This window comes from Oncorhynchus nerka, linkage group LG27, assembly GCF_034236695.1.
Source record: "Oncorhynchus nerka isolate Pitt River linkage group LG27, Oner_Uvic_2.0, whole genome shotgun sequence".
In the NCBI taxonomy this organism is placed as follows: Eukaryota; Metazoa; Chordata; class Actinopteri; order Salmoniformes; family Salmonidae; genus Oncorhynchus; species Oncorhynchus nerka.
In genome coordinates this window covers 62,181,644-62,202,510 of record NC_088422.1, presented here as the reverse complement: position 1 = coordinate 62,202,510, position 20,867 = coordinate 62,181,644, and positions in this window count along the sequence as shown.

Here is a 20,867-nt window from a genome sequence, read left to right as displayed (position 1 = left end):
ATATTGTCTGTAGTCTACTGTACATGGTGGAGGAACATATTGTCTGTAGTCTACTGTACATGGTGGAGGAACATATTGTCTGTAGAACATGGTGGAGGAACATATTGTCTGTAGTCTACTGTACATGGTGGAGGAACATATTGTCTGTAGTCTACTGTACATGGTGGAGGAACATATTGTCTGTAGTCTACTGTACATGGTGGAGGAACATATTGTCTGTAGTCTACTGTACATGGTGGAGGAACATATTGTCTGTAGCCTACTGTCTACATGGTACACTGTGCAACATTTTGCCTGGAGATGGTGAAGGAACATACTGTCTGTAGTCTACTGTACATGGTGGAGGAACATATTGTCTGTATTCTACATGGTGGAGGAACATATTGTCTGTAGTCTACTGTACATGGTGGAGGAACATATTGTCTGTATTCTACTATATATGGTGGAGGAACATATTGTCTGTAGTCTACTATACATGGTGGAGGAACATATTGTCTGTAGTCTACTATACATGGAGGAGGAACATATTGTCTAGTCTACTATACATGGTGGAGGAACATATTGTCTGTAGTCTACTGTACATGGTGGAGGAACATATTGTCTGTAGCCTACTGTACATGGTGGAGGAACATATTGTCTGTAGTCTACTATACATGGTGGAGGAACATATTGTCTGTAGTCTACTATACATGGTGGAGGAACATATTGTCTGTAGTCTACTGTACATGGTGGAGGAACATATTGTCTGTAGTCTACTGTACATGGTGGAGGAACATATTGTCTGTAGTCTACTGTACATGGTGGAGGAACATATTGGCTGTAGTCTACTGTATATGGTTGAGGAACATATTGTCTGTAGTCTACTGTACATGGTGGAGGAACATCTTGTCTGTAGTCTACTGTACATGGTGGAGGAACATATTGTCTGTCTGTAGTCTACTGGACATGATGGAGGAACATATTGTCTGTAGTCTACTGGACATGATGGAAGAACATATTGTCTGTAGTCTACTGTACATGGTGGAGGAACATATTGTCTGTAGTCTACTGTACATGGTGGAGGAACATATTGTCTGTAGTCTACTGTACATGGTGGAGGAACATATTGTCTGTAGTCTACTGTACATGGTGGAGGAACATATTGTCTGTAGTCTACTGTACATGGTGGAGGAACATATTGTCTGTAGTCTACTGTACATGGTGGAGGAACATATTGTCTGTAGTCTACTGTACATGGTGGAGGAACATATTGTCTGTAGTCTACTGTACATGGTGGAGGAACATATTGTCTGTAGTCTACTGTACATGGTGGAGGAACATATTGTCTGTCTGTAGTCTACTGTACATGGTGGAGGAACATATTGTCTGTAGTCTACTGTACATGATGGAGGAACATATTGTCTGTAGTCTACTGTACATGGTGGAGGAACATATTGTCTGTAGTCTACTGTACATGGTGGAGGAACATATTGTCTGTAGTCTACTGTACATGGTGGAGGAACATATTGTCTGTAGGCTACTGTACATGGTGGAGGAACATATTGTCTGTAGTCTACTGTACATGGTGGAGGAACATATTGTCTGTAGTCTACTGTACATGGTGGAGGAACATATTGTCTGTAGTCTACTGTACATGGTGGAGGAACATATTGTCTGTAGTCTACTGTACATGGTGGTGGAGGAACACTGTACATGGTGGAGGAACATATTGTCTGTAGTCTACTGTACATGGTGGAGGAACATATTGTCTGTAGTCTACTGTACATGGTGGAGGAACATATTGTCTGTAGTCTACTGTACATGGTGGAGGAACATATTGTCTGTAGTCTACTGTACATGGTGGAGGAACATATTGTCTGTAGTCTACTGTACATGGTGGAGGAACATATTGTCTGTAGTCTACTGTACATGTGGAGGAACATATTGTCTGTAGTCTACTGTACATGGTGGAGGAACATATTGTCTGTAGCCTACTGTACATGGTGGAGGAACATATTGTCTGTAGTCTACTGTACATGGTGGAGGAACATATTGTCTGTAGTCTACTGTACATGGTGGAGGAACATACTGTCTGTAGTCTACTGTACATGGTGGAGGAACATATTGTCTGTAGTCTACTGTACATGGTGGAGGAACATATTGTCTGTAGTCTACTGTACATGGTGGAGGAACATATTGTCTGTAGTCTACTGTACATGGTGGAGGAACATATTGTCTGTAGCCTACTGTACATGGTGGAGGAACATATTGTCTGTAGTCTACTATACATGGTGGAGGAACATATTGTCTGTAGTCTACTATACATGGTGGAGGAACATATTGTCTGTAGTCTACTGTACATGGTGGAGGAACATATTGTCTGTAGCCTACTGTACATGGTGGAGGAACATATTGTCTGTGTACATGGTGGAGGAACATATTGTCTGTAGTCTACTGTACATGGTGGAGGAACATATTGTCTGTAGTCTACTGTACATGGTGGAGGAACATATTGTCTGTAGTCTACTGTACATGGTGGAGGAACATATTGTCTGTAGTCTACTGTACATGGTGGAGGAACATATTGTCTGTAGTCTACTGTACATGGTGGAGGAACATATTGTCTGTAGTCTACTGTACATGGTGGAGGAACATATTGTCTGTCTGTAGTCTACTGTACATGATGGAGGAACATATTGTCTGTAGTCTACTGACATGATGGAAGAACATATTGTCTGTAGTACTGTACATGGTGGAGGAACATATTGTCTGTAGTCTACTGTACATGGTGGAGGAACATATTGTCTGTAGTCTACTGTACATGGTGGAGGAACATATTGTCTGTAGTCTACTGTACATGGTGGAGGAACATATTGTCTGTAGTCTACTGTACATGGTGGAGGAACATATTGTCTGTAGTCTACTGTACATGGTGGAGGAACATATTGTCTGTAGTCTACTGTACATGGTGGAGGAACATATTGTCTGTAGTCTACTGTACATGGTGGAGGAACATATTGTCTGTAGTCTACTGTACATGGTGGAGGAACATACTGTCTGTGTCTACTGTACATGGTGGAGGAACATATTGTCTGTAGTCTACTGTACATGATGGAGGAACATATTGCCTGTAGTCTACTCTACATGGTGGAGGAACATATTGTCTGTAGTCTACTGTACATGGTGGAGGAACATATTGTCTGTCTGTAGTCTACTGTACATGATGGAGGAACATATTGTCTGTAGTCTACTGTACATGGTGGAGGAACATACTGTCTGTAGTCTACTGTACATGGTGGAGGAACATATTGTCTGTAGTCTACTGTACATGGTGGAGGAACATATTGTCTGTAGTCTACTGTACATGGTGGAGGAACATATTGTCTGTAGTCTACTGTACATGGTGGAGGAACATATTGTCTGTAGTCTACTGTACATGATGGAGGAACATATTGTCTGTAGTCTACTGTACATGGTGGAGGAACATATTGTCTGTAGTCTACTGTACATGGTGGAGGAACATATTGTCTGTAGTCTACTGTACATGGTGGAGGAACATATTGTCTGTAGTCTACTATACATGGTGGAGGAACATATTGTCTGTAGTCTACTGTACATGGTGGAGGAACATATTGTCTGTAGTCTACTGTACATGGTGGAGGAACATATTGTCTGTAGTCTACTGTACATGGTGGAGGAACATATTGTCTAGTCTACTGTATGGTGGAGGAACACATTGTCTGTAGTCTACTGTACATGGTGGAGGAACATATTGTCTGTAGTCTACTGTACATGGTGGAGGAACATATTGTCTGTAGTCTACTGTACATGGTGGAGGAACATATTGTCTGTAGTCTACTGTACATGGTGGAGGAACATATTGTCTGTCTGTAGTCTACTGTACATGGTGGAGGAACATATTGTCTGTAGTCTACTGGACATGATGGAGGAACATATTGTCTGTAGTCTACTGTACATGGTGGAGGAACATATTGTCTGTAGTCTACTGTACATGGTGGAGGAACATATTGTCTGTAGTCTACTGTACATGGTGGAGGAACATATTGTCTGTAGTCTACTGTACATGGTGGAGGAACATATTGTCTGTAGTCTACTGTACATGGTGGAGGAACATATTGTCTGTAGTCTACTGTACATGGTGGAGGAACATATTGTCTGTAGTCTACTGTACATGGTGGAGGAACATATTGTCTGTAGTCTACTGTACATGGTGGAGGAACATATTGTCTGTAGTCTACTGTACATGGTGGAGGAACATATTGTCTGTAGTCTACTGTACATGGTGGAGGAACATATTGTCTGTAGTCTACTGTACATGGTGGAGGAACATATTGTCTGTAGTCTACTGGATATGATGGAGGAACATATTGTCTGTAGTCTACTGTACATGGTGGAGGAACATATTGTCTGTAGTCTACTGTACATGGTGGAGGAACATATTGTCTGTAGTCTACTGTACATGGTGGAGGAACATATTGTCTGTAGTCTACTGTACATGGTGGAGGAACATATTGTCTGTAGTCTACTGTACATGGTGGAGGAACATATTGTCTGTAGTCTACTGTACGTGGTGGAGGAACATATTGTCTGTCTGTAGTCTACTGGACATGATGGAGGAACATATTGTCTGTAGTCTACTGGACATGATGGAAGAACATATTGTCTGTAGTCTACTGTACATGGTGGAGGAACATATTGTCTGTAGTCTACTGTACATGGTGGAGGAACATATTGTCTGTAGTCTACTGTACATGGTGGAGGAACATATTGTCTGTAGTCTACTGTACATGGTGGAGGAACATATTGTCTGTAGTCTACTGTACATGGTGGAGGAACATATTGTCTGTAGTCTACTGTACATGGTGGAGGAACATATTGTCTGTAGTCTACTGTACATGGTGGAGGAACATATTGTCTGTAGTCTACTGTACATGGTGGAGGAACATATTGTCTGTAGTCTACTGTACATGGTGGAGGAACATATTGTCTGTAGTCTACTGTATGATGGAGGAACATATTGTCTGTCTGTAGTCTACTGACATGATGGAGGAACATATTGTCTGTAGTCTACTGGACATGATGGAAGAACATATTGTCTGTAGTCTACTGTACATGGTGGAGGAACATATTGTCTGTAGTCTACTGTACATGGTGGAGGAACATATTGTCTGTAGTCTCTACTGGATTGTCTGTATGACATGGTGGAGGAACATATTGTCTGTAGTCTACTGTACATGGTGGAGGAACATATTGTCTGTAGTCTACTGTACATGGTGGAGGAACATATTGTCTGTAGTCTACTGTACATGGTGGAGGAACATATTGTCTGTAGTCTACTGTACATGGTGGAGGAACATATTGTCTGTAGTCTACTGTACATGGTGGAGGAACATATTGTCTGTAGTCTACTGTACATGGTGGGGGAACATACTGTCTGTGGTCTACTGTACATGGTGGAGGAACATATTGTCTGTAGTCTACTGTACATGATGGAGGAACATATTGCCTGTAGTCTACTCTACATGGTGGAGGAACATATTGTCTGTAGTCTACTGTACATGGTGGAGGAACATATTGTCTGTCTGTAGCCTACTGTACATGATGGAGGAACATATTGTCTGTAGTCTACTGTACATAGTGGAGGAACATACTGTCTGTGGTCTACTGTACATGGTGGAGGAACATATTGTCTGTAGTCTACTGTACATGGTGGAGGAACATATTGTCTGTAGTCTACTGTACATGGTGGAGGAACATATTGTCTGTCTGTAGCCTACTGTACATGGTGGAGGAACATATTGTCTGTAGTCTACTGTACATGATGGAGGAACATATTGCCTGTAGTCTACTGTACATGGTGGAGGAACATATTGTCTGTAGTCTACTGTACATGGTGGAGGAACATATTGTCTGTAGCCTACTGTACATGGTGGAGGAACATATTGTCTGTAGTCTACTATACATGGTGGAGGAACATATTGTCTGTAGTCTACTGTACATGGTGGAGGAACATATTGTCTGTAGTCTACTGTACATGGTGGAGGAACATATTGTCTGTAGTCTACTGTACATGGTGGAGGAACATATTGTCTGTAGTCTACTATACATGGTGGAGGAACATATTGTCTGTAGTCTACTATACATGGTGGAGGAACATATTGTCTGTAGTCTACTGTACATGGTGGAGGAACATATTGTCTGTAGCCTACTGTACATGGTGGAGGAACATATTGTCTGTAGTCTACTATACATGGTGGAGGAACATATTGTCTGTAGTCTACTGTACATGGTGGACGAACATTTTGTCTGTAGTCTACTATACATGGTGGAGGAACATATTGTCTGTAGTCTACTATACATGGTGGAGGAACATATTGTCTGTAGTCTACTGTACATGGTGGAGGAACATATTGTCTGTAGCCTACTGTACATGGTGGAGGAACATATTGTCTGTAGCCTACTGTACATGGTGGAGGAACATATTGTCTGTAGTCTACTGTACATGGTGGACGAACATTTTGTCTGTAGCCTACTGTACACTGTGGAGCAACATTTTGCCTGGAGCCTACTTTACATGGTGAAGGAACATACTGTCTGTAGTCTACTGTACATGGTGGAGGAACATATTGTCTGTATTCTACTATATATGGTGGAGGAACATATTGTCTGTAGTCTACTGTACATGGTGGAGGAACATATTGTCTGAACATATTGTCTGTAGTCTACTATATATGGTGGAGGAACATATATTGTCTGTAGTCTACTATACATGGTGGAGGAACATATTGTCTGTAGTCTACTATACATGGTGGAGGAACATATTGTCTGTAGTCTACTATACATGGTGGAGGAACATATTGTTGTACTGTACATGGTGGAGGAACATATTGTCTGTAGTCTACTGTACATGGTGGAGGAACATATTGTCTGTAGTCTACTGTACATGGTGGAGGAACATATTGTCTGTAGTCTACTGTACATGGTGGAGGAACATATTGTCTGTAGTCTACTGTACATGGTGGAGGAACATATTGTCTGTAGTCTACTGTACATGGTGGAGGAACATACTGTAGTCTACTGTACATGGTGGAGGAACATATTGGCTGTAGTCTACTGTATATGGTTGAGGAACATATTGGCTGTAGTCTACTGTACATGGTGGAGGAAAATCTTGTCTGTAGTCTACTGTACGTGGTGGAGGAACATATTGTCTGTCTGTAGTCTACTGGACATGATGGAGGAACATATTGTCTGTAGTCTACTGGACATGATGGAAGAACATATTGTCTGTAGTCTACTGTACATGGTGGAGGAACATATTGTCTGTAGTCTCCTGTACATGGTGGAGGAACATATTGTCTGTAGTCTACTGTACATGGTGGAGGAACATATTGTCTGTAGTCTACTGTACATGGTGGAGGAACATATTGTCTGTGAGAACTATTGTCTGTAGTCACTGTACATGTGGAGGAACATATTGTCTGTAGTCTCCTGTACATGGTGGAGGAACATATTGTCTGTAGTCTACTGTACATGGTGGAGGAACATATTGTCTGTAGTCTACTGTACATGGTGGAGGAACATATTGTCTGTCTGTAGCCTACTGTACATGGTGGAGGAACATATTGTCTGTAGTCTACTGTACATGATGGAGGAACATATTGCCTGTAGTCTACTGTACATGGTGGAGGAACATATTGTCTGTAGTCTACTGTACATGGTGGAGGAACATATTGTCTGTAGCCTACTGTACATGGTGGAGGAACATATTGTCTGTAGTCTACTATACATGGTGGAGGAACATATTGTCTGTAGTCTACTATACATGGTGGAGGAACATATTGTCTGTAGTCTACTGTACATGGTGGAGGAACATATTGTCTGTAGTCTACTGTACATGGTGGAGGAACATATTGTCTGTAGTCTACTGTACATGGTGGAGGAACATATTGTCTGTAGTCTACTATACATGGTGGAGGAACATATTGTCTGTAGTCTACTGTACATGGTGGAGGAACATATTGTCTGTAGTCTACTGTACATGGTGGAGGAACATATTGTCTGTAGTCTACTGTACATGGTGGAGGAACATATTGTCTGTAGTCTACTGTACATGGTGGAGGAACATTTTGTCTGTAGTCTACTATAGGTGGAGGAACATATTGTCTGTAGTCTACTATACATGGTGGAGGAACATATTGTCTGTAGTCTACTGTACATGGTGGAGGAACATATTGTCTGTAGCCTACTGTACATGGTGGAGGAACATATTGTCTGTAGCCTACTGTACATGGTGGAGGAACATATTGTCTGTAGTCTACTGTACATGGTGGACGAACATTTTGTCTGTAGCCTACTGTACACTGTGGAGCAACATTTTGCCTGGAGCCTACTTTACATGGTGAAGGAACATACTGTCTGTAGTCTACTGTACATGGTGGAGGAACATATTGTCTGTATTCTACTATATATGGTGGAGGAACATATTGTCTGTAGTCTACTGTACATGGTGGAGGAACATATTGTCTGTATTCTACTATATATGGTGGAGGAACATATTGTCTGTAGTCTACTATACATGGTGGAGGAACATATTGTCTGTAGTCTACTATACATGGTGGAGGAACATATTGTCTGTCGTCTACTATACATGGTGGAGGAACATATTGTCTGTAGTCTACTGTACATGGTGGAGGAACATATTGTCTGTAGCCTACTGTACATGGTGGAGGAACATATATTGTCTGTAGTCTACTATACATGGTGGAGGAACATATTGTCTGTAGTCTACTGTACATGGTGGAGGAACATATTGTCTGTAGTCTACTGTACATGGTGGAGGAACATATTGGCTGTAGTCTACTGTACATGGTGGAGGAACATATTGGCTGTAGTCTACTGTATATGGTTGAGGAACATATTGGCTGTAGTCTACTGTACATGGTGGAGGAAAATCTTGTCTGTAGTCTACTGTACGTGGTGGAGGAACATATTGTCTGTCTGTAGTCTACTGGACATGATGGAGGAACATATTGTCTGTAGTCTACTGGACATGATGGAAGAACATATTGTCTGTAGTCTACTGTACATGGTGGAGGAACATATTGTCTGTAGTCTCCTGTACATGGTGGAGGAACATATTGTCTGTAGTCTACTGTACATGGTGGAGCAACACATTGTCTCTAGTCTACTGTACGTGGTGGAGGAACATATTGTCTGTAGCTTACTGTACATGGTGGAGGAACATATTGTCTGTAGTCTACTGTACATGGTGGAGGAACATATTGCCTGTAGCTTACTGTACATGGTGGAGGAACATACTGTCTGTGGTCTACTGTACATGACGGAGGAACATATTGTCTGTAGTCTACTGTACATGGTGGAGGAACATCTTGTCTGTAGTCTACTGTACGTGGTGGAGGAACATATTGTCTGTCTGTAGTCTACTGGACATGATGGAGGAACATATTGTCTGTAGTCTACTGGACATGATGGAAGAACATTTTGTCTGTAGTCTACTGTACATGTTGGAGGAACATATTGTCTGTAGTCTACTGTACATGGTGGAGGAACATATTGTCTGTAGTCTACTGTACATGGTGGAGCAACACATTGTCTCTAGTCTCCTGTACGTGGTGGAGGAACATATTGTCTGTAGCTTACTGTACATGGTGGAGGAACATATTGTCTGTAGTCTACTGTACATGGTGGAGGAACATATTGCCTGTAGTCTACTGTACATGGTGGAGGAACATATTGTCTGTAGTCTACTGTACATGGTGGAGGAACATATTGTCTGTCTGTAGTCTACTGGACATGATGGAGGAACATATTGTCTGTAGTCAACTGTACATGGTGGAGGAACATATTGTCTGTAGTCTACTGTACATGGTGGATGAACATATTGTCTGTAGTCTACTGTACATGGTGGAGAAACATATTGTCTGTAGTCTACTGTACATGGTGGAGGAACATATTGTCTGTAGTCTACTGTACATGGTGGAGGAACATATTGTCTGTCTGTGGTCTACTGTACATGGCGGAGGAACATATTGTCTGTAGTCTACTGTACATGGTGGAGGAACATATTGTCTCTCTGTGGTCTACTGTACATGGTGGAGGAACATATTGTCTGTAGTCTACTGTACATGGTGGAGGAACATATTGGCTGTAGTCTACTGTATATGGTTGAGGAACATATTGTCTGTAGTCTACTGTACATGGTGGAGGAACATCTTGTCTGTAGTCTACTGTACATGGTGGAGGAACATATTGTCTGTAGTCTACTGTACATGGTGGAGGAACATATTGTCTGTCTGTGGTCTACTGTACATGGTGGAGGAACATATTGTCTGTAGTCTACTGTACATGGTGGAGGAACATATTTGTCTCTGTGGTCTACTGTACATGATGGAGGAACATATTGTCTGTAGTCTACTGGACATGATGGAAGAACATATTGTCTGTAGTCTACTGTACATGGTGGAGGAACATATTGTCTGTAGTCTACTGTACATGGTGGAGGAACATATTGTCTGTAGTCTACTGTACATGGTGGAGGAACATATTGTCTGTCTGTAGTCTACTGTACATGATGGAGGAACATATTGTCTGTAGCTTACTGTACATGGTGGAGGAACATATTGTCTGTAGTCTACTGTACATGGTGGAGGAACATATTGCCTGTAGTCTACTGTACATGGTGGAGGAACATATTGTCTGTAGTCTACTGTACATGGTGGAGGAACAAATTGTCTGTCTGTAGACTACTGGACATGAAGGAGGAACATATTGTCTGTAGTCTACTGGACATGATGGAGGAACATATTGTCTGTAGTCAACTGTACATGGTGGAGGAACATATTGTCTGTAGTCTACTGTACATGGTGGATGAACATATTGTCTGTAGTCTACTGTACATGGTGGAGGAACATATTGTCTGTAGCCTACTGTACATGGTGGAGGAACATATTGTCTGTAGTCTACTATACATGGTGGAGGAACATATTGTCTGTAGTCTACTGTACATGGTGGAGGAACATTTTGTCTGTAGTCTACTATACATGGTGGAGGAACATATTGTCTGTAGTCTACTATACATGGTGGAGGAACATATTGTCTGTAGTCTACTGTACATGGTGGAGGAACATATTGTCTGTAGCCTACTGTACATGGTGGAGGAACATATTGTCTGTAGTCTACTATACATGGTGGAGGAACATATTGTCTGTAGTCTACTGTACATGGTGGACGAACATTTTGTCTGTAGCCTACTGTACACTGTGGAGCAACATTTTGCCTGGAGCCTACTTTACATGGTGAAGGAACATACTGTCTGTAGTCTACTGTACATGGTGGAGGAACATATTGTCTGTATTCTACTATACATGGTGGAGGAACATATTGTCTGTAGTCTACTGTACATGGTGGAGGAACATATTGTCTGTATTCTACTATATATGGTGGAGGAACATATTGTCTGTAGTCTACTATACATGGTGGAGGAACATATTGTCTGTAGTCTACTATACATGGTGGAGGAACATATTGTCTGTCGTCTACTATACATGGTGGAGGAACATATTGTCTGTAGTCTACTGTACATGGTGGAGGAACATATTGTCTGTAGCCTACTGTACATGGTGGAGGAACATATTGTCTGTAGTCTACTATACATGGTGGAGGAACATATTGTCTGTAGTCTACTATACATGGTGGAGGAACATATTGTCTGTAGTCTACTGTACATGGTGGAGGAACATATTGTCTGTAGTCTACTGTACATGGTGGAGGAACATATTGGCTGTAGTCTACTGTACATGGTGGAGGAACATATTGGCTGTAGTCTACTGTAGTCTACTGTAGTCTACTGGTGGAGGAACATCTTGTCTGTAGTCTACTGTACTGGAGGAACATATTGTACGTGGTGGAGGAACATATTGTCTGTCTGTAGTCTACTGTACATGATGGAGGAACATATTGTCTGTAGTCTACTGTACATGGTGGAGAACATATTGTCTGTAGTCTACTGTACATGGTGGAGGAACATATTGTCTGTAGTCTCCTGTACATGGTGGAGGAACATATTGTCTGTAGTCTACTGTACATGGTGGAGGAACATATTGTCTGTAGTCTACTGTACATGGTGGAGGAACATATTGTCTGTAGCTTACTGTACATGGTGGAGGAACATATTGTCTGTAGTCTACTGTACATGGTGGAGGAACATATTGCCTGTAGCTTACTGTACATGGTGGAGGAACATACTGTCTGTAGTCTACTGTACATGGTGGAGGAACATATTGTCTGTAGTCTACTGTACATGGTGGAGGAACATATTGTCTGTAGTCTACTGTACATGGTGGAGGAACATATTGTCTGTCTGTAGTCTACTGGACATGATGGAGGAACATATTGTCTGTAGTCTACTGGACATGATGGAGGAACATATTGTCTGTAGTCTACTGTACATGGTGGAGGAACATATTGTCTGTAGTCTACTGTACATGGTGGAGGAACATATTGTCTGTAGTCTACTGTACATGGTGGAGAACACATTGTCTCTAGTCTACTGTACGTGGTGGAGGAACATATTGTGGAGGAACATATTGTCTGTAGTCTACTGTACATGGTGGAGGAACATATTGTCTGTAGTCTACTGTACATGGTGGAGGAACATATTGCCTGTAGTCTACTGTACATGGTGGAGGAACATATTGTCTGTAGTCTACTGTACATGGTGGAGGAACATATTGTCTCTGTAGTCTACTGTACATGGTGGAGGAACATATTGTCTGTAGTCTACTGTACATGGTGGAGGAACATATTGTCTGTAGTCTACTGTACATGGTGGAGGAACATATTGTACTGTAGTCTACTGTACATGGTGGAGGAACATATTGTCTGTAGTCTACTGTACATGGTGGAGGAACATATTGTCTGTAGTCTACTGTACATGGTGGAGGAACATATTGTCTCTCTGTAGTCTACTGTACATGATGGAGGAACATATTGTCTGTAGTCTACTGGACATGATGGAAGAACATATTGTCTGTAGTCTACTGTACATGGTGGAGGAACATATTGTCTGTAGTCTCCTCTACATGGTGGAGGAACATATTGTCTGTAGTCTACTGTACATGGTGGAGGAACATATTGTCTGTCTGTAGTCTACTGTACTGTACATGGTGGAGGAACATATTGTCTGTAGTCTACTGTACATGGTGGAGGAACATATTGTCTGTAGTCTACTGTACATGGTGGAGGAACATATTGTCTGTAGTCTACTGTACATGGTGGAGGAACATATTGTCTGTAGTCTACTGTACATGGTGGAGGAACATTGTCTGTCTGTAGACTACTGGACATGAATGGAGGAACATATTGTCTGTAGTCTACTGGACATGATGGAGGAACATATTGTCTGTAGTCTACTGTACATGGTGGAGGAACATATTGTCTTAGTCTCTGTACATGGTGGAGGAACATATTGTCTGTAGTCTACTGTACATGGTGGAGGAACATATTGTCTGTAGCCTACTGTACATGGTGGAGGAACATATTGTCTGTAGTCTACTATACATGGTGGAGGAACATATTGTCTGTAGTCTATGTACATGGTGGAGGAACATTTTGTCTGTAGTCTACTATACATGGTGGAGGAACATATTGTCTGTAGTCTACTATACATGGTGGAGGAACATATTGTCTGTAGTCTACTGTACATGGTGGAGGAACATATTGTCTGTAGCCTACTGTACATGGTGGAGGAACATATTGTCTGTAGTCTACTGTACATGGTGGAGGAACATATTGTCTGTAGTCTACTGTACATGGTGGACGAACATTTTGTCTGTAGCCTACTGTACACTGTGGAGCAACATTTTGCCTGGAGCCTACTTTACATGGTGAGGAACATACTGTCTGTAGTCTACTGTACATGGTGGAGGAACATATTGTCTGTATTCTACTATATATGGTGGAGGAACATATTGTCTGTAGTCTACTGTACATGGTGGAGGAACATATTGTCTGTATTCTACTGTACATGGTGGAGGAACATATTGTCTGTAGTCTACTATACATGGTGGAGGAACATATTGTCTGTAGTCTACTATACATGGTGGAGGAACATATTGTCTGTCGTCTACTATACATGGTGGAGGAACATATTGTCTGTAGTCTACTGTACATGGTGGAGGAACATATTGTCTGTAGTCTACTGTACATGGTGGAGGAACATATTGTCTGTAGTCTACTGTACATGGTGGAGGAACATATTGTCTGTAGTCTACTATACATGGTGGAGGAACATATTGTCTGTAGTCTACTGTACATGGTGGAGGAAGTCTATACATGGTGAACATATTGGCTGTAGTCTACTGTACATGGTGGAGGAACATATTGGCTGTAGTCTACTGTATATGGTTGAGGAACATATTGGCTGTAGTCTACTGTACATGGTGGAGGAAAATCTTGTCTGTAGTCTACTGTACGTGTACGTGGTGGAGGAACATATTGTCTGTCTGTAGTCTACTGGACATGATGGAGGAACATATTGTCTGTAGTCTACTGGACATGATGGAAGAACATATTGTCTGTAGTCTACTGTACATGGTGGAGGAACATATTGTCTGTAGTCTCCTGTACATGGTGGAGGAACATATTGTCTGTAGTCTACTGTACATGGTGGAGCAACACATTGTCTCTAGTCTACTGTACGTGGTGGAGGAACATATTGTCTGTAGCTTACTGTACATGGTGGAGGAACATATTGTCTGTAGTCTACTGTACATGGTGGAGGAACATATTGCCTGTAGCTTACTGTACATGGTGGAGGAACATACTGTCTGTGGTCTACTGTACATGACGGAGGAACATATTGTCTGTAGTCTACTGTACATGGTGGAGGAACATATTGTCTGTAGTCTACTGTACATGGTGGAGGAACATATTGTCTGTCTGTAGTCTACTGGACATGATGGAGGAACATATTGTCTGTAGTCTACTGGACATGATGGAAGAACATTTTGTCTGTAGTCTACTGTACATGTTGGAGGAACATATTGTCTGTAGTCTACTGTACATGGTGGAGGAACATATTGTCTGTAGTCTACACATTGTCTCTAGTCTACTGTACATGGTGGAGGAACATATTGTCTGTAGTCTACTGTACATGGTGGAGGAACATATTGTCTGTAGTCTACTGTACATGGTGGAGGAACATATTGTCTGTAGTCTACTGTACATGGTGGAGGAACATATTGTCTGTAGTCTACTGTACATGGTGGAGGAACATATTGTCTGTAGTCTACTGTACATGGTGGAGGAACATATTGTCTGTAGTCTACTGTACATGGTGGAGGAACATATTGTCTGTAGTCTACTGTACATGGTGGAGGAACATATTGTCTGTAGTCTACTGTACATGGTGGAGGAACATATTGTCTGTAGTCTACTGTACATGGTGGAGGAACATATTGTCTGTCTGTGGTCTACTGTACATGGTGGAGGAACATATTGTCTGTAGTCTACTGTACATGGTGGAGGAACATATTGTCTCTCTGTGGTCTACTGTACATGGTGGAGGAACATATTGTCTGTAGTCTACTGTACATGGTGGAGGAACATATTGGCTGTAGTCTACTGTATATGGTTGAGGAACATATTGTCTGTAGTCTACTGTACATGGTGGAGGAACATCTTGTCTGTAGTCTCTACATGGTGGAGGAACATATTGTCTGTAGTCTACTGTACATGGTGGAGGAACATATTGTCTGTCTGTGGTCTACTGTACATGGTGGAGGAACATATTGTCTGTAGTCTACTGTACATGGTGGAGGAACATATTGTCTCTCTGTGGTCTACTGTACATGATGGAGGAACATGTTGTCTGTAGTCTACTGGACATGATGGAAGAACATATTGTCTGTAGTCTACTGTACATGGTGGAGGAACATATTGTCTGTAGTCTCCTCTACATGGTGGAGGAACATATTGTCTGTAGTCTACTGTACATGGTGGAGGAACATATTGTCTGTCTGTAGTCTACTGTACATGATGGAGGAACATATTGTCTGTAGCTTACTGTACATGGTGGAGGAACATATTGTCTGTAGTCTACTGTACATGGTGGAGGAACATATTGCCTGTAGTCTACTGTACATGGTGGAGGAACATATTGTCTGTAGTCTACTGTACATGGTGGAGGAACAAATTGTCTGTCTGTAGACTACTGGACATGATGGAGGAACATATTGTCTGTAGTCTACTGGACATGATGGAGGAACATATTGTCTGTAGTCAACTGTACATGGTGGAGGAACATATTGTCTGTAGTCTACTGTACATGGTGGATGAACATATTGTCTGTAGTCTACTGTACATGGTGGAGGAACATATTGTCTGTAGTCTACTGTACATGGTGGAGGAACATATTGCCTGTAGTCTACTGTACATGGTGGAGGAACATATTGTCTGTAGTCTACTGTACATGGTGGAGGAACATATTGTCTGTAGTCTACTGTACATGGTGGAGGAACATATTGGCTGTAGTCTACTGTATATGGTTGAGGAACATATTGTCTGTAGTCTACTGTACATGGTGGAGGAACATATTGTCTGTAGTCTACTGTACATGGTGGAGGAACATATTGTCTGTAGTCTACTGTACATGGTGGAGGAACATATTGTCTGTAGTCTACTGTACATGGTGGAGGAACATATTGTCTGTAGTCTACTGTACATGGTGGAGGAACATATTGTCTGTCTGTAGCCTACTGTACATGGTGGAGGAACATATTGTCTGTAGTCTACTGTACATGGTGGAGGAACATATTGTCTGTAGTCTACTGTACATGGTGGAGGAACATATTGTCTGTAGTCTACTGTACATGGTGGAGGAACATATTGTCTGTAGTCTACTGTACATGGTGGAGGAACATATTGTCTGTAGTCTACTGTACATGGTGGAGGAACATATTGTCTGTAGTCTACTGTACATGGTGGAGGAACATATTGTCTGTAGTCTACTGTACATGGTGGAGGAACATATTGTCTGTAGTCTACTGTACATGGTGGAGGAACATATTGTCTGTAGTACTGTACATGGTGGAGGAACATATTGTCTGTAGTCTACTGTACATGGTGGAGGAACATATTTGTCTGTAGTCTACTGGACATGATGGAGGAACATATTGTCTGTAGTCTACTGTACATGGTGGAGGAACATATTGTCTGTAGTCTACTGTACATGGTGGAGGAACATATTGTCTGTAGTCTACTGTACATGGTGGAGGAACATATTGTCTGTAGTCTACTGTACATGGTGGAGGAACATATTGTCTGTCTGTGGTCTACTGTACATGGTGGAGGAACATATTGTCTGTAGTCTACTGGACATGATGGAAGAACATATTGTCTGTAGTCTACTGTACATGGTGGAGGAACATATTGTCTGTAGTACATGGTGGAGGAACATATTGTCTGTAGTCTACTGTACATGGTGGAGGAACATATTGTCTCTAGTCTACTGTACATGGTGGAGGAACATATTGTCTGTAGTCTACTGTACATGGTGGAGGAACATATTGTCTGTAGTCTACTGTACATGGTGGAGGAACATATTGTCTGTAGTCTACTGTACATGGTGGAGGAACATATTGTCTGTAGTCTACTGTACATGGTGGAGGAACATATTGTCTGTCTGTAGTCTACTGACATGATGGAGGAACATATTGTCTGTAGTCTACTGACATGATGGAGGAACATATTGTCTGTAGTCAACTGTACATGGTGGAGGAACATATTGTCTGTAGTCTACTGTACATGGTGGAGGAACATATTGTCTGTAGTCTACTGTACATGGTGGAGGAACATATTGTCTGTAGTCTACTGTACATGGTGGAGGAACATATTGTCTGTAGTCTACTGTACATGGTGGAGGAACATATTGTCTGTCTGTGGTCTACTGTACATGGTGGAGGAACATATTGTCTGTAGTCTACTGTACATGGTGGAGGAACATATTGTCTGTAGTCTACTGTACATGGTGGAGGAACATATTGTCTGTAGTCTACTGTACATGGTGGAGGAACATATTGGCTGTAGTCTACTGTATATGGTTGAGGAACATATTGTCTGTAGTCTACTGTACATGGTGGAGGAACATCTTGTCTGTAGTCTACTGTACGTGGTGGAGGAACATATTGTCTGTCTGTAGTCTACTGGACATGATGGAGGAACATATTGTCTGTAGTCTACTGGACATGATGGAAGAACATATTGTCTGTAGTCTACTGTACATGGTGGAGGAACATATTGTCTGTAGTCTCCTGTACATGGTGGAGGAACATATTGTCTGTAGTCTACTGTACATGGTGGAGCAACACATTGTCTCTAGTCTACTGTACGTGGTGGAGGAACATATTGTCTGTAGTCTACTGTACATGGTGGAGGAACATATTGTCTGTAGTCTACTGTACATGGTGGAGGAACATATTGCCTGTAGTCTACTGTACATGGTGGAGGAACATATTGTCTGTAGTCTACTGTACATGGTGGAGGAACATATTGTCTGTAGTCTACTGTACATGGTGGAGGAACAACATATTGTCTGTAGTCTACTGTACATGGTGGAGGAACATATTGTCTGTAGTCTACTGTACATGGTGGAGGAACATATTGTCTGTAGTCTACTGTACATGGTGGAGGAACATATTGTCTGTAGTCTACTGTACATGGTGGAGGAACATATTGTCTGTGTCTACTGTACATGTAGAACTACTGTAGTCACTGTACATGGTGGAGGAACATATTGTCTGTAGTCTACTGTACATGGTGGAGGAACATATTGTCTGTAGTCTACTGTACATGGTGGAGGAACATATTGTCTGTCTGTAGTCTACTGTACATGGTGGAGGAACATATTGTCTGTAGTCTACTGTACATGGTGGAGGAACATATTGTCTGTAGTCTACTGTACATGGTGGAGGAACATATTGTCTGTAGTCTACTGTACATGGTGGAGGAACATATTGTCTGTAGTCTACTGTACATGGTGGAGGAACATATTGTCTGTCTGTAGTCTACTGGTGGAGGAACATATTGTCTGTAGTCTACTGTACATGATGGAGGAACATATTGTCTGTAGTCTACTGTACATGGTGGAGGAACATATTGTCTGTAGTCTACTGTACATGGTGGAGGAACATAGTCTTGTCTGTAGTCTACTGTACATGGTGGAGGAACATATTGTCTGTAGTCTACTGTACATGGTGGAGGAACATATTGTCTGTAGTCTACTGTACATGGTGGAGGAACATATTGTCTGTAGTCTACTGTACATGGTGGAGGAACATATTGTCTGTAGTCTACTGTACATGGTGGAGGAACATATTGTCTGTAGTCTACTGTACATGGTGGAGGAACATATTGTCTGTAGTCTACTGTACATGGTGGAGGAACATATTGTCTGTAGTCTACTGTATATGGTTGAGGAACATATTGTCTGTAGTCTACTGTACATGGTGGAGGAACATCTTGTCTGTAGTCTACTGTACGTGGTGGAGGAACATATTGTCTGTCTGTAGTCTACTGGACATGATGGAGGAACATATTGTCTGTAGTCTACTGGACATGATGGAAGAACATATTGTCTGTAGTCTACTGTACATGGTGGAGGAACATATTGTCTGTAGTCTACTGTACATGGTGGAGGAACATATTGTCTGTAGTCTACTGTACATGGTGGAGCAACACATTGTCTCTAGTCTACTGTACGTGGTGGAGGAACATATTGTCTGTAGCTTACTGTACATGGTGGAGGAACATATTGTCTGTAGTCTACTGTACATGGTGGAGGAACATATTGCCTGTAGTCTACTGTACATGGTGGAGGAACATATTGTCTGTAGTCTACTGTACATGGTGGAGGAACATATTGTCTGTAGTCTACTGTACATGGTGGAGGAACATATTGTCTGTAGTCTACTGTACATGGTGGAGGAACATATTGTCTGTAGTCTACTGTACATGGTGGAGGAACATATTGTCTACTGTACATGGTGGAGGAACATATTGTCTGTAGTCTACTGTACATGGTGGAGGAACATATTGTCTGTAGTCTACTGTACATGGTGGAGGAACATATTGTCTGTAGTCTACTGTACATGGTGGAGGAACATATTGTCTGTAGCCTACTGTACATGGTGGAGGAACATATTGGCTGTAGTCTACTGTACATGGTGGAGGAACATATTGTCTTTAGTCTACTGTACATGGTGGACGAACATTTTGTCTGTAGTCTACTGTACACTGTGGAGCAACATTTTGCCTGGAGCCTACTTTACATGGTGAAGGAACATATTGTCTGTAGTCTACTGGACATGATGGAGGAACATATTGTCTGTAGTCTACTGGACATGATGGAGGAACATATTGTCTGTAGTCTACTGTACATGGTGGAGGAACATATTGTCTGTAGTCTACTGTACATGGTGGAGGAACATACTGTAGTCTACTGTACATGGTGGAGGAACATATTGTCTGTAGTCTACTGTACATGGTGGAGGAACATATTGTCTGTAGTCTACTGTACATGGTGGAGGAACATATTGTCTGTAGTCTACTGTACATGGTGGAGGAACATATTGTCTGTCTGTAGTCTACTGTACATGGTGGAGGAACATACTGTAGTCTACTGTACATGGTGGAGGAACATATTGTCTGTAGTCTACTGTACATGGTGGAGGAACATATTGTCTGTAGTCTACTGTACATGGTGGAGGAACATATTGTCTGTAGTCTACTGTACATGGTGGAGGAACATATTGTCTGTCTGTAGTCTACTGTACATGGTGGAGGAACAT